Source organism: Rattus norvegicus, chromosome 5, assembly GCF_036323735.1.
Source record: "Rattus norvegicus strain BN/NHsdMcwi chromosome 5, GRCr8, whole genome shotgun sequence".
In the NCBI taxonomy this organism is placed as follows: Eukaryota; Metazoa; Chordata; class Mammalia; order Rodentia; family Muridae; genus Rattus; species Rattus norvegicus.
The window spans coordinates 110666602-110692332 of NC_086023.1; the positions used below are offsets into that span (position 1 = coordinate 110666602).

Sequence of the window (25731 nt, forward strand, 5' to 3'; positions counted from 1 at the left end):
GTCATCAAAAAAGATAAGGAAGGACACTTCATATTCATCAAAGGAAAAATCCACCAAGATGAACTCTCAATCCTAAATATCTATGGCCCAAATACAAGGGCACCTACATACGTAAAAGAAACCTTACTAAAGCTCAAAACACACATTGCACCTCACACAATAATAGTGGGAGACTTCAACACCCCACTCTCATCAATGGACAGATCATGGAAACAGAAATTAAACAGTGATGTCGACAGACTAAGAGAAGTCATGAGACAAATGGACTTAACGGATATTTATAGAACATTCTATCCTAAAGCAAAAGGATATACCTTCTTCTCAGCTCCTCATGGTACTTTCTCCAAAATTGACCATATAATTGGTCAAAAAACGGGCCTCAACAGGTACAGAAAGATAGAGATAATCCCATGCGTGCTATGGAACCACCACGGCCTAAAACTGGTCTTCAATAACAATAAGGGAAGAATGCCCACATATACGTGGAAATTGAACAATGCTCTACTCAATGATAACCTGGTCAAGGAAGAAATAAAGAAAGAAATTAAAAATTTTTTAGAATTTAATGAAAATGAAGATACAACATACCCAAACTTATGGGACACAATGAAAGCTGTGCTAAGAGGAAAACTCATAGCGCTGAGTGCCTGCAGAAAGAAACAGGAAAGAGCATATGTCAGCAGCTTGACAGCACACCTAAAAGCTCTAGAACAAAAAGAAGCAAATACACCCAGGAGGAGTAGAAGGCAGGAAATAATCAAACTCAGAGCTGAAATCAACCAAGTAGAAACAAAAAGGACCATAGAAAGAATCAACAGAACCAAAAGTTGGTTCTTTGAGAAAATCAACAAGATAGATAAACCCTTAGCCAGACTAACGAGAGGACACAGAGAGTGCGTCCAAATTAACAAAATTAGAAATGAAAAGGGAGACATAACTACAGATTCAGAGGAAATTCAAAAAATCATCAGATCTTACTATAAAAACCTATATTCAACAAAATTTGAAAATCTTCAGGAAATGGACAATTTCCTAGACAGATACCAGGTATCGAAGTTAAATCAGGAACAGATAAACCAGTTAAACAACCGCATAACTCCTAAGGAAATAGAAGCAGTCATTAAAGGTCTTCCAACCAAAAAGAGCCCAGGTCCAGACGGGTTTAGTGCAGAATTCTATCAAACCTTCATAGAAGACCTCATACCAATATTATCCAAACTATTCCACAAAATTGAAACAGATGGAGCACTACCGAATTCCTTCTACGAAGCCACAATTACTCTTATACCTAAACCACACAAAGACACAACAAAGAAAGAGAACTTCAGACCAATTTCCCTTATGAATATCGACGCAAAAATACTCAATAAAATTCTGGCAAACCGAATTCAAGAGCACATCAAAACAATCATCCACCATGATCAAGTAGGCTTCATCCCAGGCATGCAGGGATGGTTTAATATACGGAAAACCATCAACGTGATCCATCATATAAACAAACTGAAAGAACAAAACCACATGATCATTTCATTAGATGCTGAGAAAGCATTTGACAAAATTCAACACCCCTTCATGATAAAAGTCCTGGAAAGAATAGGAATTCAAGGCCCATACCTAAACATAGTAAAAGCCATATACAGCAAACCAGTTGCTAACATTAAACTAAATGGAGAGAAACTTGAAGCAATCCCACTAAAATCAGGGACTAGACAAGGCTGCCCACTCTCTCCCTACTTATTCAATATAGTTCTTGAAGTTCTAGCCAGAGCAATCAGACAACAAAAGGAGATCAAGGGGATACAGATCGGAAAAGAAGAAGTCAAAATATCACTATTTGCAGATGACATGATAGTATATTTAAGTGATCCCAAAAGTTCCACCAGAGAACTACTAAAGCTGATAAACAACTTCAGCAAAGTGGCTGGGTATAAAATTAACTCAAATAAATCAGTTGCCTTCCTCTATACAAAAGAGAAACAAGCCGAGAAAGAAATTAGGGAAACGACACCCTTCATAATAGACCCAAATAATATAAAGTACCTCGGTGTGACTTTAACCAAGCAAGTAAAAGATCTGTACAATAAGAACTTCAAGACACTGAGGAAAGAAATTGAAGAAGACCTCAGAAGATGGAAAGATCTCCCATGCTCATGGATTGGCAGGATTAATATAGTAAAAATGGCCATTTTACCAAAAGCAATCTACAGATTCAATGCAATCCCCATCAAAATACCAATCCAATTCTTCAAAGAGTTAGACAGAACAATTTGCAAATTCATCTGGAATAACAAAAAACCCAGGATAGCTAAAGCTATCCTCAACAATAAAAGGACTTCAGGGGGAATCACTATCCCTGAACTCAAGCAGTATTACAGAGCAATAGTGATAAAAACTGCATGGTATTGGTACAGAGACAGACAGATAGACCAATGGAATAGAATTGAAGACCCAGAAATGAACCCACACACCTATGGTCACTTGATTTTTGACAAAGGAGCCAAAACCATCCAATGGAAAAAAGATAGCATTTTCAGCAAATGGTGCTGGTTCAACTGGAGGGCAACATGTAGAAGAATGCAGATCGATCCATGCTTATCACCCTGTACAAAGCTTAAGTCCAAGTGGATCAAGGACCTCCACATCAAACCAGACACACTCAAACTAATAGAAGAAAAACTAGGGAAGCATCTGGAACACATGGGCACTGGAAAAAATTTCCTGAACAAAACACCAATGGCTTATGCTCTAAGATCAAGAATCGACAAATGGGATCTCATAAAACTGCAAAGCTTCTGTAAGGCAAAGGACACGGTGGTTAGGACAAAACGGCAACCAACAGATTGGGAAAAGATCTTTACCAATCCTACAACAGATAGAGGCCTTATATCCAAAATATACAAAGAACTCAAGAAGTTAGACCGCAGGGAAACAAATAACCCTATTAAAAAATGGGGTTCAGAGCTAAACAAAGAATTCACAGCTGAGGAATGCCGAATGGCTGAGAAACACCTAAAGAAATGTTCAACATCTTTAGTCATAAGGGAAATGCAAATCAAAACAACCCTGAGATTTCACCTCACACCAGTGCGATTGGCTAAGATCAAAAACTCAGGTGACAGCAGATGCTGGCGAGGATGTGGAGAAAGAGGAACACTCCTCCATTGTTGGTGGGATTGCAGACTGGTAAAACCATTCTGGAAATCAGTCTGAAGGTTCCTCAGAAAATTGGACATTGACCTGCCTGAGGATCCAGCTATACCTCTCTTGGGCATATACCCAAAAGATGCCTCAACATATAAAAGAGACACGTGCTCCACTATGTTCATCGCAGCCTTATTTATAATAGCCAGAAAATGGAAAGAACCCAGATGCCCTTCAACAGAGGAATGGATACAGAAAATGTGGCACATCTACACAATGGAATATTACACAGCTATCAAAAACAACGACTTTATGAAATTCGTAGGCAAATGGTTGGAACTGGAAAATATCATCCTGAGTGAGCTAACCCAATCACAGAAAGACATACATGGTATGCACTCATTGATAAGTGGCTATTAGCCCAAATGCTTGAATTACCCTAGATCCCTAGAACAAAGGAAACTCAAGACGGATGATCAAAATGTGAATGCTTCACTCCTTCTTTAAATGAGGAAAAAGAATACCCTTGGCAGGGAAGGGAGAGGCAAAAATTAAAACAGAGACTGAAGGAACACCCAATCAGAGCCTGCCCCACATGTGGCCCATACATATACAGCCACCCAATTAGACAAGATGGATGAAGCAAAGAAGTGCAGACCGACAGGAGCCGGATGTAGATCGCTCCTGAGAGACACAGCCAGAATACAGCAAATACAGAGGCGAATGCCAGCAGCAAACCACTGAACTGAGAATAGGTCCCCCGTTGAAGGAATCAGAGAAAGAACTGGAAGAGCTTGAAGGGGCTCGAGACCCCAAAAGTACAACAATGTCAAGCAACCAGAGCTTCCAGGGACTAAGCCACTACCTAAAGACTATATATGGACTGACCCTGGACTCTGACCCCATAGGTAGCAATGAATATCCTAGTAAGAGCACCAGTGGAAGGGGAAGCCCTGGGTCCTGCTAAGACTGAACCCCCAGTGAACTAGACTATGGGGGGAGGGCGGCAATGGGGGGAGGGTTGGGAGGGGAACACCCATAAGGAAGGGGAGGGAGGAGGGGGATTTTGCCCGGAAACCGGGAAAGGGAATAACACTTGAAATGTATATAAGAAATACTCGGGGTTGGGGATTTAGCTCAGTGGTAGAGCGCTTGCCTAGGAAGCGCAAGGCCCTGGGTTCGGTCCCCAGCTCCCAAAAAAAGAACCAAAAAAAAAAAAAAAAAAAAAAAGAAATACTCAAGTTAATAAAAAAAAAAAAAAAGATGATGCTATGGTGAATTAGAACAAACATGCTTTTTCAAATGCTATGGTGAATTAGAACAAACATGCTTTTTCAAATAAATGGTCCTATAGTTTGTGTTCTATAATTTTGAGAGAATCATCTGTGATCCTGCTTCCAAGCCAATAAAGTATATACCCATTAATGGAAGCGGATCTGAGACCAACAAGCAGAGGCACCTGAGATGTGGTATCTTGGCTTCTGAAGGAAAGACAGCCACTACTGTATTATATTACTCTGTCTTCAGAGAAGAACTCAAGTGCCCTATTTCTTTGGATCTTCCCCAGCCCTCTAGGATGTGGCATACCATCAAGAGATGAACTAGTCTTTGCACTAAAATCCTCTGGATCCCAAGTTACAGGTGCAACCTGCTATCCTTGGGTCTCTGACACTATTTTCCCCAAACCCCAGAGAGTTCCTTGCTGCTGTGCTCCATCCTTCCAGGGTCCAAGTTTGCCACTGTGTAGCACCTCCTCTCTAAACTGTTGTTTCCATTGTTCCATTGATCCACTGATTTGTAACTGCACCGTGATTCATAAGGTCTGGGTCTCTGGCGCTTTCTTCTTTCCTTAGAACCATTCCTGATCTTCTCTGTGCTGATTCTCAGGAGGCAAAACCAAACTCCTGGTCTATGAACATAAACCACAGGGAAATGTTGCATAATCCCACTCCTTAGCTTGGTGGAACAGTTGTATGTATATGTGTCTCAGGCAGTGAACCTGTGCCCATATCGCAAGTGATATAAGAGTTCAAAAAAAATAGTGAGACCATGACACCAATTCCATACATATTACAGGAGATTTTCTCCCAGAACACAGCACCCCTTGGACTGACCAAAGTCCATGAAAGACCTATACTCACAAAAGACCTTATACTCAGTTAAGCATCCTACAGTAGAGAAAACTGTGCACATGGAGACAGTGATACCTGGTTAGATATTAGTGTATCACGGGCCACTGGGCATGCTCAGTTATCACCAACTCTAGCCACGTCTGAGGCAGCGGCATAGAGACTATACTCAAGTAATTACCTAGAAATAGGCACTGTACTCTGCTCAAACAACATTCTCTGTTAAAGTATCATTTCCAATGAGAGCAATCGGACCAAACTAGAACAGAGAAATACAAAATAATTAGGAAAAAGCAAGGAGACTGTAAAGTATAAAGAATATGCAATGATTCTCTAGTACAGACACAAATAAACTGTCTGGAAGAAAATTCAAAATAATGATTTTAAGCAAATGCTCAAAAATATGGAATAAAAAGATAATGAAAGTGAAATCATAAAAATTATTTATAATCTAAATGAAGCTATAAAACTAACCTAGAATCCTCTTAAATATCAAAAGGAAATCTTAGATCTGAAAATTCAATAAATAGAAAATATAATTGACAGGTTCAACAGATATCTCAAGATAAAGAATCTCTAAACTTTAAGGAAGATCTTTTGTAATAACCTAGCCAAGTAGGAAGAAGACACAGTGAAACATTAAACAAGGCCTTGAGACTTATAGCATGTGTTTAGGTGGGGTAACTGAGGAAGCCCTAAGTGTAGGAGGGTACAGAAAACTTACTTCATAAAATACTTGCTGAGAGCATCTTGTGTTCCAGAAGAGATACAGACATCCAGATCTGAGAATCTCAGAGGTTGCCAAGTGCGTTTTTACTCCTATAGAAACAAAAGTCAAATACAAATAAAGAACTTCAAAAACATCAAGATTAAAGCATTAAGTCCCATGCAAAATGTCATTGAGGTAACCTCTGGATTTCTTAGCAGATTGTTAGTAGTCCAGTAGTAACAGGACAATATACCCAGAATATCAGAAGACCAAACTTCTAGCCAAGAATAATATATCCAGAAAAGTTGTCTCTAAGAAATAAAGGAGAAATGAGAAATAAAGAACATCCAAAAGGCCCAAGAGTTCTTGACCAAGTTGGATTCTATTTTTGTTTACCTGGCCCTCGGTGGAGGTGAATTTAACAACCATACTTCAACACTTGCTCTTGCTTTTATAAACTGTCGCTACTTTAAATGAAGCTTGTCTGAGTTGATAGATGGATGGTAGGCATTGCAATGTGTCTAAACAATAGGGTGGGTATTGCTACACTGCACATATTCTTACTACAGCAATTTATTCTAATGATTTCAATTTATATAATTCGTAACCTTTATTGATATTCTTCCTTCTATTTTACCATATTTCTTCTTAAGTTATACTTTCTTCTCTTTTCTTTTCCAAGTGACTTTAGTAAATTTAATGTAGGGTCCCTAAATTTACACACACACACACACACACACACACACAAAGGGTCTGTGACTTACTGGCATCTTACTGGTGTTTTACCTTTAAAAACTCTGTACAGATAAAAAATAACCAATAGATAAAGAAGAAACACACAGAATGAAAGTGAATCTTTGTCATCTATACATCTGATCCAAGATTAATATCCAGAATATACAAAGAATATATCCAGAATAAAACAAAGGGTCAAAGAAATAAATGATTTGATTGTAAAATGGGCTAAGGCTGTAAACAGAGAATTCTAAAAATAGAAGAAATAAAACTGGCCAAGAAATATTTCAAAAGTGTTCAACATCCAACACTATTGCTTCTTCCAAGAAGTGCTGGCTGACAGGAGTCTGGTATGGCTGTTCCCTGAGAGGTTCTATCAGTACATGACCAAAACAGATGTGGATACTCAACCATCAGACTGACATCAGCCAACCATCAGACTGAGCCCTGGGACCCCAATGGAAGAGCTAGGGGAAGGACTGAGGAGCTGAGGGGGATTGCAACCCCAAAGGAAGAACAATATCAACTAACTGGACCACTCAGAGCTATCAACCAAACTAAACCACCAACAAAAGAGCACATATGAAGAGAGCCATGGTTCCAGATATGTATTTAGCCTTATCTGACATCAGATAAGAAACCCTGGTCCTGTGGAGGTTTGATGCTCCAGTATAGGGGATGCTAGAGAGATGAGAGAGGACTGAGGGAGTGGGTGGAGGAGCACCCCCATAGAGGCAAAGAGGAGGGGAGAAAAGGGGAGATGGGATAAGGGGTTGTGGAGGGGTAGTCAGGAAGAGAAATCATTTTAAATATAAATGAATAAAATTATTAATAAAAAATGGAAAATACAGATGAAAGTAACTGAGATTTCATCTTACCCCAGTGTGAAAGGCTAAGGTCAAGTGCAGAACTGGCAATAAATACTGGCAAGGTTATATGGAAAGGAGAGTCACTCAGTATTTTTGGTGATGCAAATTGGCTTAGCCACTAAGGATATCAGTATGGAAATTCCTCCAAAACTAAAAATAAATGTATTATGTGACCCAGTTCTACCATTCTATGGCATATGCCCAAAGACTCATTCTTTTTCCACAGCTACTTGCTCAGCAATATTCATTGGCATTCTATTCACAGTAGTTAAGAACTGGAGACAATCTAAATGTCCCTCAACAGATGGTGGGATAACAAAATGCAGTACATTTATACAATGAGATATTATTAAACTGTACATAAAAATAATATCATAAATTTACAGGTAAATGAATGGAACTAGAGAAGATTATATTAAATGTGGTAACCCAAATCCCAAAAGACAAATGTCACATATTCTCTGTGATTATGGTGCCTAGCATCAAATTTTCAGATCTGAGTTAACAATATGCAGTAGCTAAAGATACCAGAAAATTATAATAAAGGACCATAATGGAGAAAGATTTGAGAAGGACATCAGAGGAATATAGGTGATATAAAGTGGGAAAATAAAAAAGTAGGAAAGTAGTTCCAACTGATGAGGAGTTATGGAAGTTAGGACAGAAGGAGAAGGAGATAGAAACAATGTTATTTGATTCAGCTCAAGGAACTTTATTATTTTGTATGTACACACACACACACATACACACACATATATATAATACATATAAAATATATGTACAATATATGTATATATGTATACAAAATATAGATAGATGATAGATAGATAGATAGATAGATAGATAGATAGATAGATAGATCGATAGATAGATATTTTACCACTTGAACTGATAATACACCTCCAGAATATTGACAAGGAAAAATATCTGGCACAAGAAATAACTCTCAAATGGTTGGTCATGGTAGTTCAAGTAATTCACCAAAAATATTCTTAAATACTTCTCAGATATAAATAAAACTTACTATAGTCACAAAACAAAAGTAGAAGGTAAAACAAGTTCAATGCATAGGACCACGGAAATCCCCAAAACGCCAAAGCAATAAGAGGAGAATGACAAAAGGATTTATAAAACAAGAAACAATGACACAAGCTGGTCTTTATTTGCAATAGACATGTTTCAACGTACATGGACCAAGTATTCCAAACAAAAGTCTTAGAAGGCTGGATGCATCTAAGCCAAGATCTAACTATATGCCATCTATAGAGATACAGTTATCTTTGAGTACGCATAGACTGAAAGTCATAGATTGAAGAAATATTTTATGCTAATAGTAACCAAAATAGATTTGGATATCTATATTTATATCAGATAGAAAATATAAGTGAAGAATTGTGTCAGTAGAATTAAACTGAAGCCTAAATATTTCTATTCCTACGCATAGACAAATTCTACTCTCATCCTTAGTCAAAGAAGCCTCTTAAGGCAGTAAATGGCAAGGAATGGAGATGCTCTTATCTGTTCAAAGAGATTAGAATTAAATATGGTTGAGTATTCAGCCCTAAATAGGGCATTTATACCACCCTCTGTAGGGAGTGAGAAAAGTCATGAATAATGTGTGCTGTCGACATGTGATATGTCAAGGACCCCAAATGGTTCAGCCCTATGCTAGTGGTAAACCCTTCCCCAGGTGATTTCCAGAAATGTGGGAAAACCTTCCTTGGGTCCAAATGTGAATGTTGACAGCATGCAAAGAAATTATCTACCCTAGCTTTCTCTCCACAGATGTTTATGGCTTGAAGGATGCTCCCTTACAGAGTCTGCTATTAAGATTGGAAACATTTTACACCTTGCTCAAGTGAATGCAACATACCTGTCTCCCCACTCAACAGTGTATAATAAACACAGTGAACTTCCAAGGAACTGCAAGATTCTGAATCAGAGAGCACTGTCCATCTGACATGATTCTCTACATGCGTGTCTGTTATTTCTTCATTTGCTTGCTGCTCTGAAGCTGTGTGCGAGGGTGTGGTCAACCCCCTCAAAGGCTCAGGAAACATTGTGGAAGAGGCACATATAACCACCAGAACATCAACAGAAGGGCCAAAAATGCATGGTATAGTCATTACAAGCATGGTTTCCAAGCATCATTGGTTACCTACACTGTGTCTGGACAAGCCCAAACCTGTCAAGAGCCACACAGTTCACGAAGAAGTTCGTGGGGCCCTTTGCCTCCATGATAAGGTATTGATAACTTCTGGACTTGGAGGAGAGTCATTGTCTTCAATATGAACCAAACGGCAATCTCACCATGCTCTAATGGGAACTTCCAAGCCTTTGGCCACATAGATTGTCCTGAGTATAACAAAACAAAGTAAGTGACATGCAGGATAGAAAAAGATCATACTACATACAAAAGAAAAATCACTCAAAACAGGTCAAAGGCATGGACGTACTGAAAATCCCTAACATAAAAACATGTGTGCAATTCTTTGCAGCCCTGAATTAGGCATGACAGCAGCAGTTCAACCAATTAAACTAAAATGTGGTAAATTAGACTCTCTTGAGCTTAAAAAAGAGGGTACAGCAAAGAATGCTCTTCAGAAAACTATGGACCTAGAGATATTGCTCCCCAGAAAAAAAAAAAAGAAAGAAAGAAAAAAAAAGACAACAACAAAAAAACCTGCCCTGTACTCACACTGAACAGCTTACAGGTACCTGTCACTTCAGCTCCTGGGGGATTCCATGTTTTACTCCTTTTAGGTACCTACACTTGTGTATACAAACCTGTACTTAGACATACACGCAAATCTTTAAAATAAAATAAATCTTCAAAATGTAGTTATACTTTGCAAGTGGAAAAAACCACAACAGATATGTGACAAAGGGTTAACGCATAAAATATACAATCCAAAATCTACAAAAGAAAATTGTAGCCCCAACAGCTATAATATAAATAAACCAATTAATAGACTGAGAAAAGATTCTAGTGGACATTTCTCAAATAAGCTATATAAGTGGAAAATAGGCACACAAGAAGATGCCCAACATTATCAGCCATTAGAGCAATTCAAATCAATATTACAAGGAATATAAGCTCTCATCCTTAGAGTGGCTACACTCAAATGAAAATTTAAAAACATGTCGGGGAAGATTTGAGATTTTATAATCTTTGTGCATTGCTGAGAGAAACAGCTTAGCACTTTCTGGAAACATTAAGGTCACTATACATCCCAGAATATCTGCTAGTACATTTCTAAGATAACTGAAAACATATGTCCACTAAAATACTCGTTTAAAGCTATACCAGTTAATAATAACCAAATTAAAACAAGCAAAATGCCCATCCATGAATACACCAGTAATACAGCATGGTGTAGACATATAATGATATATTAGACATACTGAAAGGGTTATGAAATATTGATCTCTGATACTACATGGGTAAACTTGGAACACTCTACACTATGGTCACTACATTTCTGCCAGGAAAACAGATGAGCTAACTGCAGATTTTCACCTCTTCTGCACCTCCAAATCCAATCCACACGTCTCGTCTCTGTCCCTGTAGCAGAACACCTGCTGTATTCTTCCTTTCCTCTCTGGTCCCATTCCCAATGAATCACAAAGGTCTCCTCCAACCTTCCTTCTCCCAACTCATCACAATATTACAGCCTCCAAAAATGGCAGGCTAGAAACACACCAGTAGAGCAAGCCAGAGAAACAGGTAAAATAACTGAAGACCTTCACTACTCCCTCCTCTCCTCCAAAATTAATCCTTAGTCTCATCCCTATCTCTTCAACCAAACACCTGCTGTAGTCTTCTTCCCTTCTACCCCTCCATCTCCTGTGGATCCCACAGACTTTGCCCTCCTAATTTTCCTTCACCTACTTGTTGCTTTATCCCATCTCCCAATTCCAGCAGGCACTTCCTGTTGACCCAGAGGCCACTCCTGCCAGGCTGACCACAGATCTTCACATCCCTCTCTCTTCCTCCAGATAAAGTCCCCAGTTTACTTCCCAGCTCTGCACCTGAGAAGCAGATTTTCAGCTCTCTGTGGCTCTCATCCTTAGAGTGGCTACACTCACATGGTATGCACTCATTGATAAGTGGCTATTAGCCCAAATGCTTGAATTACCCTAGATGCCCAGAACACATGAAACTCAAGAAGGATGACCAAAATGCGAATGCTTCACTCCTTCTTTAAAAGAGGAACAAGAATACCCTTGGCAGGGAATAGGGAGGCAAAGTTTAGAACAGAGGCAGAAGGAACACCCATTCAGAGCCTGCCCCACATGTGGCCCATACATATACAGCCACCCAATTAGACAAGATGGATGAAGCAAAGAAGTGCAGGCTAACAGGAATTGGATGTAGATCTCTCCTGAGAGACACAGACAGAATACAGCAAATACAGAGGCGAATGCCAGCAGAAAACCACTGAACTGAGAACGGGACCCCCATTGAAGGAATCAGAGAAAGGACTGGAAGAGCTTGAAGGGGCTCGAGACCCCAAAAGTACAACAATGCCAACCAACCAGAGCTTCCAGGGACTAAGCCACTACCCAAAGACTATACATGGACTGACCCTGGGCTCCAACCTCATAGGTAGCAATGAATAGCCTAGTAAGAGCAGCAGTGGAAGGGGAAGCCCTGGGTCCTGCCAAGACTGAACCCTCAATGAACGTGATTGTTGGGGGAGGGTGGTAATGGGGGGAGGATGGGGAGGGGAAGCACATATAGAAGGGGAGGGGGAGGGGCTGGGGGATGTTGGCCCGGAAACCGGGAAGGGGAATAACAATCGAAATGTAAATAATACTCAAGTTAATAAAGATAATAAAAAAGAAAATTTAAAAACATGTCATGGATGATTTGAGGGTTTATAATCGTTGTGCACTGCTGAGAGAAACAGCTCAGCACTTCCTGGAAACATTAAGGTCACCTGTGGCAGCCTCTCTGCACTTGATCTCTAGTATATCCCTCAGATCTTTCCCTCCCAACCTCCTTGTCCCTACTCTTTGCTTTATCCCAACCCCCAACTCCATCAGACACTCTTTGCTAACTCATAGTCCACTCTTGCCAGAGAATGGTAGGCTGACTGCAGATCTTCGCCTTTCCTCCATTCATCCAGGTTCAGTCTCCCAATCTCATCATTATTCCCACCTTCCAGATCCTTACACCCACAACACACTTCTCTTGATTCTTTGCCATAATTCCAATGAGACAAAGTAAGTATATCACACTCTCCTTCTGCCTGTGAACCCCTTCAGACTCTATCCTCTTCCCATTCTTAGGAGTCAGCTCCAAATTTCCAAATTTCCAGAAACATCCTCTACCTGGAACTCACAGTACACTCTCAGATTCACAGAAAGACTCCACCAGGCAACACACAGCCACCAAACTCTCCTGAAACCCAAAAAAGAAATAGAAATCAAGAAGCAAAAAACCAAAACCTAGGACTATAATCTTCCCAATCCCACATACTTAGATGCCAGTGTAAAAATACAAACAACAATACCCAGGACAATATGTCTACTAGAGCCCAGCAACCTTGTCACAGGAGGCCCTGAATATTCCTACATAACTGAGGTGCAAGAAAAGAAAATCTGAGAATAGTCTATGTGAGTGTGATACAGGATGATAGAGGTCCTTAAAGAGGGAATAAATAAATCCCTTAGAGAAGTCAAGGAAAACACAAACAGTAGAAGGGGGGAAAATGTCAAGACCTGGAAGTGGAAATAGAAAAAGAAAAGAAGAGAAAGAAAAGAAAAGAAAAAGAAAATTTAAAAATGAAAAAAAAGAGGAACTTTTACAGGAAGCTCAGAGGCAAGTGGCCCAGAATGAATGCAGAGTTAGTAAAGAGACCTTGAAGCATTGATGAAACAATCAAAACACTTCATGGAACAAAACATACAGGAAGTCCAGAACACTAGGAAAAGATGAAATTTAAGAATAATAGGTATAGAAGAAGCATAAGAAACCGAGGTCAAAGGCACAGAAAATATTCACAACAAAATCACAGAAGAAAATTTCCACAACCTGAAGGGGGAGATACCTATTAATTTACAAGAAGCATGCCAAACATCAAACAGGACCAGAAAAGAAAATCCACTCAGCACATAATCATCAAAATATTAAAGATACAGAAAAAATAAAGACTATTAAGAGCTTCAAGGGGAAGAAGCAAGGTGCATATATAAAGCTTGACCTATCAAATAACCTCTGAGTCTTCAGTGTAGACTCTAAAAGTCAGAAGGACCTAGACAAATGTTCTGCAGACTCTAAGAGACCACAGATGCTCATTCAACCTACTAGATTCAGCAAATTTCTCAATCATAAGAGATGAAAAACTATACATACTATGATAAAACCAAAATTAAGCAATATTTTTCTACAAATCTAGCCCCACAGAATGTGCTAGAAGAAAAAGATCAACCTAAAGAAACACAGGGAATAAATAATCTCAGACTAGAAAATCATAAAGGTGAAACACACACACACACACACACACACACACACACCACCACCACCACCACCACCACCACCACCACCACCAGCACCACCACACCACCACCATCCCAACCATCATCACCAGCAACAACAACAAAATTAAATACTGCTGATACCTCTCGGTGTCAATGGTCTCCAATCCCCAACAAAAGAAACAGAATGACAGAACAGATATGAAAATAAGATCCATTCTTCGGTTATAACCAAGACATATAACTAAATATCAAGGATAAATATCACTTCAGGGTAAAAGCATAGAAAAAGAAATTCCAAGCAAATGGGCCTGCAACCCAAGCTGATGTAGCCCTTTTACTATTTACCCAAATAGACTTCATACTAAACCTAATCAGAAGAGATAGGGAAGGACACTACATACTCATCAAAGGAACAATCTACCAACGGGACATTTAACATCTGTGTACCAAACATGAACAGAATGGGGCTGGATCTACCTCAAAATCTTACTATACCACTTTTCTTTTGAAAGGGTAAAACATAAATAAGGCTTTAATTTGGCAAATAGACTACAACGCCTTCTGTTAACTTCTAACGAATAATTTCCCAATTACTCCACTCCCACACCTGGATTACTTCTCCTTTGTGAGTTGCTGATGTATTACTTCCTGAAGCAATTGCTGAATGGTGCCACCATCTGAGTGAGACTTACAGGCATCGTCTCTTTCTCAGGAGACCTCAGTTCTGGGGAAATATCACTATTCTCAATAACAACAGTGTCTCCAGCAGCTTTTAGTGAAATTTTTGAGTGGATGGAGTTCAGTGACTGTTGAGCCTTATGCAAATCATCAGCTACCTTCTTTCTCTCTGATTGCTCATTTTGGAAGTTTTGAGCGTCTTTCATTTAATTGTGTTTTAAGCTCTCTGACTTCCATCACGTAAGTCGATCGCTCCACCTCCGCCTTCTCTAGCTCCATTTCCAAATGTTCTCGTTCTCTTCTCAGCTGCTTAATAGTCCTTCGAGATTCTTCGGCTTTAATTTTCCATTTACTTTCTTCTTGCCCCACACTTTGCTGAAACTTTTACAGAATCCCTTCTGTTTCTGCAAGGACGGATTTGTATTTCTCACATTCCAGCTGTAGCAGCGTGTGCATTGCATTAGCATGTTTCAATCTGTGCTCCAAAACCTCGACCGCCTCAGTGTCCGTAGTCGCAGCTATGCATGATTTTGCCTTCCTTTCAAAGCCACGTAACCATTCACTGTAATTCAAATTAGAAGGGACAGACACTGTTGGAAATAACCCCCTTGAAAAGGTTTTGGACTCTAACTCAATAGCTTCCACTTGTCTTTCCTTGGAAGTTTTGTTCACTCTGCCCTGCAGCACTGTTTCAGGTGATGCCAATGCTTCCACTGCGTCCCAGGTTTTCTCCCGAAGGCCATTGTTTTTCTTCTTCTCATGTTCAACAACATTCTTCAGGGACTCCAACTCATTGCAGAGATCAGTTATTTCTTTCTCTTTTTCTGAAATTACTGTTTGCAATTCTTCCTGAGAGGGAAAAGACGCCTGTCGAGGTTCTGATGATTGAGTTGTTCAACTTGGGACTTAATTTATTTTCATCTTGTACCTCCTTTAACAGCTCTGATTTCTTAGAAAGATCACTCTTTGTGTCTTTTAATATAGCTTCCATTCTCTTAATTTCATTGTCCTTTTCTTTCAATACATTTTCAAGTCCTTCAAGTCGTGGTGTCAAACACACCTATGTGCACTTCCCTCTCCTATACCACTTTTCAGCATTTACCTAAAGCACACTTCACCTTATCACTCAGATGCTTACTTAATCATACACATTGATGCTCTATGCATAATACCCAGAAACTGGAAACAACCTAGATGTAGCTCACAGAAGAGTGGCTAAAGAAAACGTAGCACATGTACACAATGGAGTATTACTCAGCCGTTAACAAAGTGATACCATGAAATCTGTAAGCAGATGGATGGAACTAAAAAAGAAGTCATCCTGAGTGAAGTAACCCACATGCAGAAAGATAGAAATGATATTTATTTGCTTATATCTGTATGTTAATCATTAAATAAATGATAATCAAATCACAGTCTGTAGACTTAGAAAGGGTAGGCATAGAGAAAGACTGGCAGAGGTGGGGGGCTCACATCTATCTTCCAGGGAGGGGAAATAGATGTGGGTAGATTAGGGTGTAGAAAATTGGAACAGGCGGTTGCGCTGTCTTACCCCTCTTGCTCTTTATGCTTACCTCCCCTTCCCATCCCCCCTTCCCACAACCATGGCTGGCCACCTTTCCACTCTTCTACTCTTCTCTCATTAAGACCTCTCCATGTGGAAAAAAAAGAAGAAACTTGGAACAGGAATATCAGGATAGGAGGAGGAGGGAATAGGAAGAGGGAGACCTAGAATTGAGGGGCATTTGAGGCTTTGTTGAAAGTCAGGGTAAACTGAGGCTAAGCATAGCAGTTGATCACAGACTTTTCTCTGAGGGAACATGATTTGATACTCTAGGGTCAGAGAGAAGGTCCCCAGGACCAGTGATATACTCTCTGGGGATGGCACACATACACACACATACACACTTGGAATGAAGTATTGATAAGCTCCAAACACTTCACATATACACATATATACATACACACACACACACACACACACACACACACACACATTTGGTGGATAGAGCAAAACTCCAAACACTTTATTTTATTTCCCACAGTTTATATATTCCAGCAAAATCTTTTAAGAGGTACAAAAATCACAATGTGACTACATTTTATTTTTTTTAATTTTCTTTTATTTTATAATGAGTAAATAAGGAAAAAGCATACTTGCTAATACCCTCACATGATAAAATGTTTTATGTATTATGAATAAAAAAGTTATTCTCAAGAACCCACATACATTTGTAACTAAGCAACTTGTTATAGATTAACAAAGTGTAAGTAAGCAAAGTAATTTTCTCAGCTAGTTTCTCTCACCGGCAGACTGAAATTTGCAGTTAAAAAGAAAAGATCAATTATTTTATTATTTATCTTAAAAAATCGTATTATAAAAGTTTTAGAAGAATCTCAACACAAACTTTTATATAAAAAACAATCAGTCATTTCTACTTTAAATCCTCAGGGTGCATATCTACTCATTATCAATTTTTATTAAGTCATATCTGGAAGCTGAGGGCAAAAATGGGTACAAGAAATTAATCACCACTTTGATTATCAGCCTAGCTTTGGCAAGAAAGGCAAGTTGGCTAGTACTAGCTGGGCGGCCATTGTTCTTGTTCCCTGACCTTAAAAAAATCCCTAACTCAACTAATTAAAAGTGTGCCTTTCTAACTTGAAATTGTTCCCTAAGATTTTCTACATCAAGATCTCTCCTGAGAGACACAGCCAGAATACGGCAAATACATAGGCGAATGCCAGCAGCAAACCACTGAACTGAGAACGGGACCCCATTGAAGGAATCAGAGAAAGGACTGAAAGAGCTGAAGGGGCGTGAGACCCCATATGAACAACAATGCCAACCAACCAGAGCTTCCAGGGACTAAGCCACTACACAAAGACTATACGGACTCTAACCTCATAGGTAGCAATGAATAGCCTAGTAAGAGCACCAGGGAAAGGGGAAGCCCTTGGTCCTGCCAAGACTGAACCCCCAGTGAACACAATTATTGAGGGGAGGGCAGTAATGGGGGAAGGATGGGGAGGGGGACACCCATAAAGAAGGGGAGGGGGAGGGGCTAGGGGGATGTTGGCCTGGAAACCAGGAAAGGGAATAACATTTAAAATGTAAATAAGAAATACCTAATTTAATAAAGATGGGGGGGTAATTTCTACGTCAAAGCTACTAGCCAAAACATTTTAACCTAACTTTACTGACAATCTATATCTCCAAATTATTCCCAAGATTGGTGGCTATCCCTAACAATCTACATCTCTAAGTACTTTCTGAGGATGCTGGAGGAATCATTAATCTGTTCTAGCAGCAATGCTTGAAAAAGATCAATCACTGTTATTATAAGTAAAAATCAGCCCAGTGAGGAGTGGAAAAGCCCTGAGAGTTTTCATAAAGCTCGTAGGGTATATGAAACTCTGGGCTGGTTATTACAACTCTGATGGTTGTGTCTCTGAGAAGTGGAGCCCTGAAGTCTCCATGTCCTAAAGATTTCATGCTGTTGTTGAGTTTTGTTCTGCTGGCTGCCCTTGTACCCCTTCTAACCTAGGATTGTTGTGAAAACTCTACAAGGGTTTCTAGCTCCTCATGGGCATTAATACGTAAAATAATTGTGAGATAGCCCAGAGACATAGAGTTCAAAACAAATACTACAGGTCTTTAAAAAAAAGTATTAATAAAAGATATTCTGCTACACTTCTAGATCAGTGGCTCATTAAGCAATTAAAAGAGAAGCTTTCTCCTACAACAGAAGGGAACAAACAGAGACCTACATCCAGAACGTATATGGAGACCGATACCTTTGAACACATAGCTCTAAATGGGATGTTTCCATCAGTGCTCGGGGAACCCCAAACAAGAGACAGAGGACAATGCAAGGGCCAGCAGGCATGGAGGACAGCAAGAGAACATTCCCCTCTAAATCAACAGAGCAACACTCAGACAAACTCACAAAAACTGAAATAGCACACACAGGGTCTGTCTGGGTCTGCACCAAGTTCTCTGCATTTATATTGCAATTTTTAATTTAATATTTTTATTGGACTTCTGAGTGTGAGATTAAGTGGGTCTTTGATTCGTGTGCCTTTTCTTGGGCTCATTTCTTACTGTTTGCTTGGCTTGTCCAACTTCAATGTGATTTTTTTTGTTTTAACTTATTTTTGTATTTTGTTATGTTGTGATAGTAGCTCTTAGAAGCCTGTTTTCTTTCCTAATAAGAGATGGGAAGGGAGTGGATCTGGATGGGTGGGGAACTGGAAAGAATAGTAGAGATGAAACTGTATTCAGGATATATTATATAGCAAATAATATATTTCTATTAAAAAAATAAAAATAGAAAAAAGAATGCAAATTGGGATATTTAATTAATAAAAGTATGTTACATATTCTTTTCAAAATGAATAATGAGGGAGGATGCAAAGGAGGCAAACATAACGTCTATGCCTGAAATTCTCCGCAAAAAGTTAAGATTAAATTAAAAGAGAAATGGAGAACAGCTGCTGGTGGGAACAGGGCTTTTCTATGGCAATAAAATGTTTCAAACTTACATTGTAATAATGATTTTACACGGTAAAAATATACATTAACAAACACTGCCGGGTTCCTATAATCTAGTAGTTCAATGAGCACTATGACATACTCAGAATGACAAGGAAACTGAATGGCTGTTCGGTCTGTGGTCCTCTATCCCTTTCCTGTGCTTCAAAGAAGTGTAAATTGTAATCACCACCCTGAAATGATTTCTGCTAAATATGCAAAATGTATTCTGATATTTCCTTCTTTGCATATAAACTACAGATATGCATATTTAAGTTCCCATAATTAATAGCATAGACTGTTAATGTCAGCATTTTCCATAAAATTCCCAAACTGGAAATAGTGCCAATCAATAGCAATGGATCAGGACTATTGCCGCGGTGTTCACAGAGTGCTATGTAGACTAAGAGACAGTTGTACTTGCTGCAATGTGGATTGATCTCAGAACACAATTCTGAATAAAATAAGCCATGTACAAGATAAGGAAAATTAAATTGTCCCATTAAGAGTACCATAAAAAACACACAAAATCCTTGTAAGAAATTAGAAACCAGAACATGCTTTCAAAACCTGTGCTGATTGGAAAGGAGAAGCAGGACACACTTCTGAGGCTCTAGAAAAGTCCACCGTTTTGTGGGATGCTGTTAACATAGAGGGCTTACTGTGGAAGTCATTGAATTATATACTTATGTTTGGGCACTTTTTAAATATATATTCAACTTCAATTTATAGAGGTTAGGTTGAAATAAAATAAAGTTTAGGTTAAATGGGCAAGAGAAAATGATCATGTAAACATACAAAATGTTTGCTGAGACGGCTTTGAAATTGTGTTAATATTTCATGTCTGGAGTGGATGTGAGCAGCAGTGCAGCTCTCTAGAAATTCATTAAAGACTTAAACTGAAATTGAAGGAGAATTTATCGTTTATTTGGGGTTTTCAATGTGTTAGCTACAGAAGTTCTATGCCGTAACATTAGCAGAGCACAACCCCATCCATATACATATATCCATTTCCACTTTAAATGCCTGACACAGCGTTGAATGTCCCATTTTATTTTTACTTACAGTATCACTATCTCAATGATACAAAATTTCTTCTACAAATTTAGCAAACATTGGAATATGAAAATAAGTTACGTATTTTTTGTTAATTTCTGTTTCTTCCTGGGAATATCATTATCTTTCTTTTTGCACACACACACACACACACACACACACACACACACACACAAATCTTTTGAGATAATAATACAATTTATATTCTCCCTTCCCATATATCCTCCACTGTACATTCCTCAAATTTATGGCCTCTTTTTCTTTAATTGATGAGGTATATCTCTATATAGCTATATAGGAATGGATGGATAGATAGATGGATAGGTAGGTAGATAGGTAGATAGATAGATAGATAGATAGATAGATAGATAGATAGATAGATAAGTAGATATTCCTACTATATAAATACAACCCACTCACTCAGTACATGCAGTGTTATTTGTACATACGTGTTCTCAGTGCTAACTATTTGGTGTTAGGTAACCAATCCTTAGGGAAGACTGTTTCCTTAGTTGTTTGTAGTTCTTAGTCTAGGGTTGAGGTGAAGCTTCATGAGCGTTTGTCTTCCGTGTTAGTATGTCTATGGGTAACATTCTTGATTAGGTTATGTTTAGCCAGTCATGACAGAGGGAAATGTATGCCTGTAACCTCTCTGAAATTTCTAGTATGCACAATTTCAAAGCACGCTTCCTATTCCTCTGGGTCCTCCTATTCCTCTGACGTCCTCCCACTTGTCAGCAGTTCCTGAACCTTCTGTACAGGAGTGATTTTATAAAACTATTAGTCAGGACTGGGCTCTATAATGCTGCATTTTGACCTGCTATGATTTGTTAATGGTCTGTACCTATTCCAAGGAAAGGTTTTCATAATGAGGGAGGAGGAATATATTTATCTGTGGGTATAAGAGTAAATAACTGAGAAGTAGTTAAGGGTTGTGCTGCTTTACGAATGTAGTAGTTATCATTCTTGTCCAAGATCCATTACCTCACTAGGCCTAGATAATTGATTAGGAATCCAGGATCAGACATAGTTCCCCTCTTGTCGAGTGTCCATTAAGTTAAAATAGAGACTTGCTGGCTACTTCCTAGCTATATATGCCAGTATTGTAACTTTGAGTTATTTTTTCACATTAGGCTTTGTTGTGGTTCACGGCATCATATAGCTGGTAGAATATTGACCAGTAAAAACAGATCTAACATGGGCTCAGGTATATCACTTCCAACGTATATCCAAAGACTCAGAATCATACCACAGACAGTTACTCAGCCATGTTCATCATGACTCTATTGACAATCAATAGCTAGGGAATGAAACGACCTTAATGCTCTTTATTTTATGAAAAGATCATAAGACCGTGGCACATTATGGAAGGCTGCTCAGCTGTAAATCAAAATAAATTCATGAAAATTTCCCGTTAGTTGTATGGAACTAGAAGAAATCATTTTAGGGGGATGAAGTTGACCCAGAGAAACAGATTCCACGTGTTCTCTCTTATCTGTAGTTCTTAGCTCCAAGTCTTCAGATTGAGTACACAAATGGGAGTCACCACCCAAACCAGCAAAGTAAAAAGGGCTAATGCTGATCGGGGAGGCGCAACAGAGGACTAGCAGGGTACAAGAGACCTGATACAGTAAATGAGATTGAGGGGTGCTTATATTGGAGAAAGTAGAGGAAAATAAATACAGAAAAAGGAAAAATAATAGTAAAGTTATCTGAAATGTCATAAGGAATTACACTGTTAACTATCTACCTAAAAATAACTACAACAAAATCTTTTATAAACTGGTGTTGACTATCTTAGACATAAAATAACTGAATCAAAATCAACATTACTTCTCTGGAATTTAAGAATCTATAGTATATTATTTGAAAGAAAGAATTTATCTCCAGTTAATGGTCATATTCTATGATTCATAAATAACAATCAACATGCTTCTCTGTCAGTTCACATATTTGCAATAACATTCTAAATTTTCTTGCCTCCAGTCTTTATAATCATCTATGACTTCTGATCACTGATGCTTGGAGTAAAAAAATAATAATTTCGATATTTGTAATTTTACAAGCTGTGTATCTCCTTGTAGGGAGAAAAAATCATTTTATGAGCTACTAAAATTTTTACACACGTTAGAGTCCACAACTTTTTTCAAGGCTGAATTCAATCCAATTCCCTGCCTTCACATTAAAGTCTATATAAACGGCTCCATATGAATAGTTATTTAATATTTTATTAGAGCTTTTAATTTTACTATCCCTTCAGTAACTTATTCCCAGGCTTGCAAACCTTATGGTCAAGATTCTCTCCCCAGCAACTGATATAATTTTGCATTTTGCATTCAAAACACCTGTGCCATTTCCCTCAGCTCCATACTCACACAAGTTTCTAGCAAAACACAAAACCTTATATTTTTCTCATTTTTATGCCCATATTTTGCATACAGAAAATATGATGGCATGAGCAGCTCAAATTATAGGAACATACTAGTTGGAATGATCAATATTACTATAAAAAAGCTAAATTTTGTTTCATCTTAATTGCAAGTTTGGTCTTAATTAAATTTCTTAACCTCTGTAGCTGAGCGATAGCAACAATAATAATGTGTACTTTATAAGATTATATAATATAGAATGTAATATATGATGTTATATGTAACACAAGCCAATGTTTACCTATATTAAGAACCCAATAAATATTGTTATTGCAGTTATTATATAGCAATTAAGACGTTACTGTCTACAGATAAATGCATATTTAAATGCATACATCAAAGGGAGGGGAAGGGTAGAAATTTAATAGTAGGCAAAAAACATGGTGAATAAAAAGCACATCAATTATGGTCAAGGGAGGGGGAAACATCTGCAAGGTCCCTGTGTCCCAGCATTAATGACCACGATCCATGGTCACATCCTCATTTCAAATTTTAAATGCTCGAGGGGCAGCAATGAATCTCACTGCCTGATTCAAGATGTTTATTATTCTGTCAAAGATTGTAACACAAAAAGTCACAGATCTGACTGACAGAGACCCACTCCCATCTATGAAGTCTCATCAATTTTCAAAGAGTAAATAAGAATATTACTATAAAAAAGTCATAAGTATCACCAAGGAAGGTGGCATTGGGGTAGAGCCCATATATGAGCCCAGGCTTAATAATATAGATCTTAAAAATGAATTTTTACAGAATACAGCATATTTTATTCCTTCTCCTAACTCCTCCCAGATCCTCCCTATTGCCCTAGGCATACAACTTCATGTATCTTTCTCATAAAATAAAATAAAACAAACAAACAAAAAACCTCAACGGCCAAAAAAGGAAAGGAAAGAAAGAATGAAAATCCAGTAAGATTAAAAAAAAAATTCTACCAAAACAAAAAGTGAGCCAATAAATAAATAAATAAATAAATAAATAAATAAATAAATAGACTATAGACTATAGACTATTTTGCTAGTCAACTACTTACTTCTAGCCACGGGGACTGCCTTGGAATGTAGTTGATATACCCAGTGACACATCATTTGAAAAAAAATATTTTCCCTTTCCCAGTAGGTGTCAACTGCAAATTGCAAAACCTGAGATCCACTGTTAGACAGACACCAGACATCAGACATGGTGTTGGCCTCGTCTGTCCCACGTTATACCACAAGTGTAGCTTCAGGACCACGCACCTCTGCTCCTCTCCTACTGCTTCTGAGGCTTTCACTGCTGTGCCTCCTTTCGTTACACTTAGCCACTACCTCTAGCTCGGCATGCAGAACCTGTAAAAGGCACAAACGACACCAATCCATGTCTTACAACCACACCAAGTAAAAAAACCATCGCTGATGCTCGTTGCGCAACAGAAGGTGTCCTCCTTCACCTATCTGTTGCCGTGATAAAACACGGACAGAAACAACTTGGGAGAGGGAAGGCTTTATTTAGCTTAGAGTTTGTCAGCCATGGAAGCCAGGGCAGGAGTTTGAGGCAGGAACCTGGAGTCTGGAACTAAAGTGGGAACTGTGAAGGAACACTGTTTTACATGACTGTCCTTCCGGCTAGCTCAGCCACTTTTCTTATAAAGTCTGTGCTCCCTACCCACAGGTGGCACTAGTGAGCAATTAAGCAAACACAAATAAGCCCACTGGTCTATCTAACGCAGATTCTTCCATTGTGGGTGCCATGTTCTAGGTGACGATAGTTAGTTTCTGTCAAGTTGATGAAACACCAGCACAGAAAGGAATGGAGGAGTGACATTAAAAGATATTAAAATTTAAAAAGACATAAGCATTTCCTCCCACCTGCTGTGATGATGACTCTGGGAATCCCTCACCAAGTTCTGAAGAAAGAGTGCACAACAGTGATAAACAGCTTCGAGGCTTTGTCATGCCGTCTAATTTGCACGTTATTTCTTACCTAACCCAGCGAGCTCTAAGCTCCATTAAATTTACGCATTACTTTTGCCTCCATTTGGCAGTTTTGTAAATACGTGTTTATGAAATAAGATTCAATTAAGATAGATTTAAATTATCCAATTCACTCTGATTTATTTTAAATTTAAATCATTATTATTGCAACAAGTAAACTGCCATGGCTATTGTACTTCATTGGGTAAATATTACCAACCATATCCAAGCTTTCAGAAGTAAACAACATACTGTATAATTAGGCAATGTGAAATTAGCAAGCAGGGTTTAGTAATATCTTCACTATTTCACCTAATTAAGTAGCAGCTTGCTGGTGCACTGAGGAAAAAGAAACCAAATTTAAAAGGATATTGCAAAATCACAAGAGGTCTCCAGTTGAGTGAATTTATATCAATGGTTTGACCTTAATTATTAGACACGGGAGGAGAATATTAGGGGAAAATTTAGACAGCATATGGGACATCTTGTACAATCAATGCTATGGTTTGATGGTTTTGTCCTCAGAAAACTCATGTGTTAAAGTATTAATATCCAGTTCAATAAACTAAGAGTACTTGGACCAAGTGTATGCTCTCTGTACACATGAATCATAACGGGCACCTCATAAATGAACTGGTGCCATGAAAATGGGCTTGAAGACAGGGGCTCCTCTTTCAGGGTTACTTCTCTACCATATGTAGCATGTAAAGGGCTGCCACAGCAGTGGAGACCAGACCCTAAGGAGACACCAACCAAACCTGTAGCTGCTTAGATATTGGATTTTCAGTCTCCAGAGACAGGTGTGTATCTTTATTTTTTTATAAATGAATTATAACTTGTAGCATTGTATTACAGCAACATAAAATGAACTAAATAATTGATTTTCTATGTATTGCTGTAGAAGTAGCCACTGTTAAGCTGAAGTCTTCCAAAGCCGGGTAGAAAGCAAGTCCTGAAGTTTCCGTGTGGATGGATATGTCATCTCTGTGTTCTTCAGGCTCCTCGTGTGCAGA

General features: G+C 38.5%; 1 pseudogene; it reads right to left on the reverse strand.

Annotated features, from left to right (window-relative positions):
- Window positions 1–14681: 14681 nt before the first annotated feature.
- On the reverse strand, window positions 14682–24700 carry Ktn1-ps1 (kinectin 1, pseudogene 1; annotated as a pseudogene).
- Between the last annotated feature and the right edge of the window lie 1031 nt (window positions 24701–25731).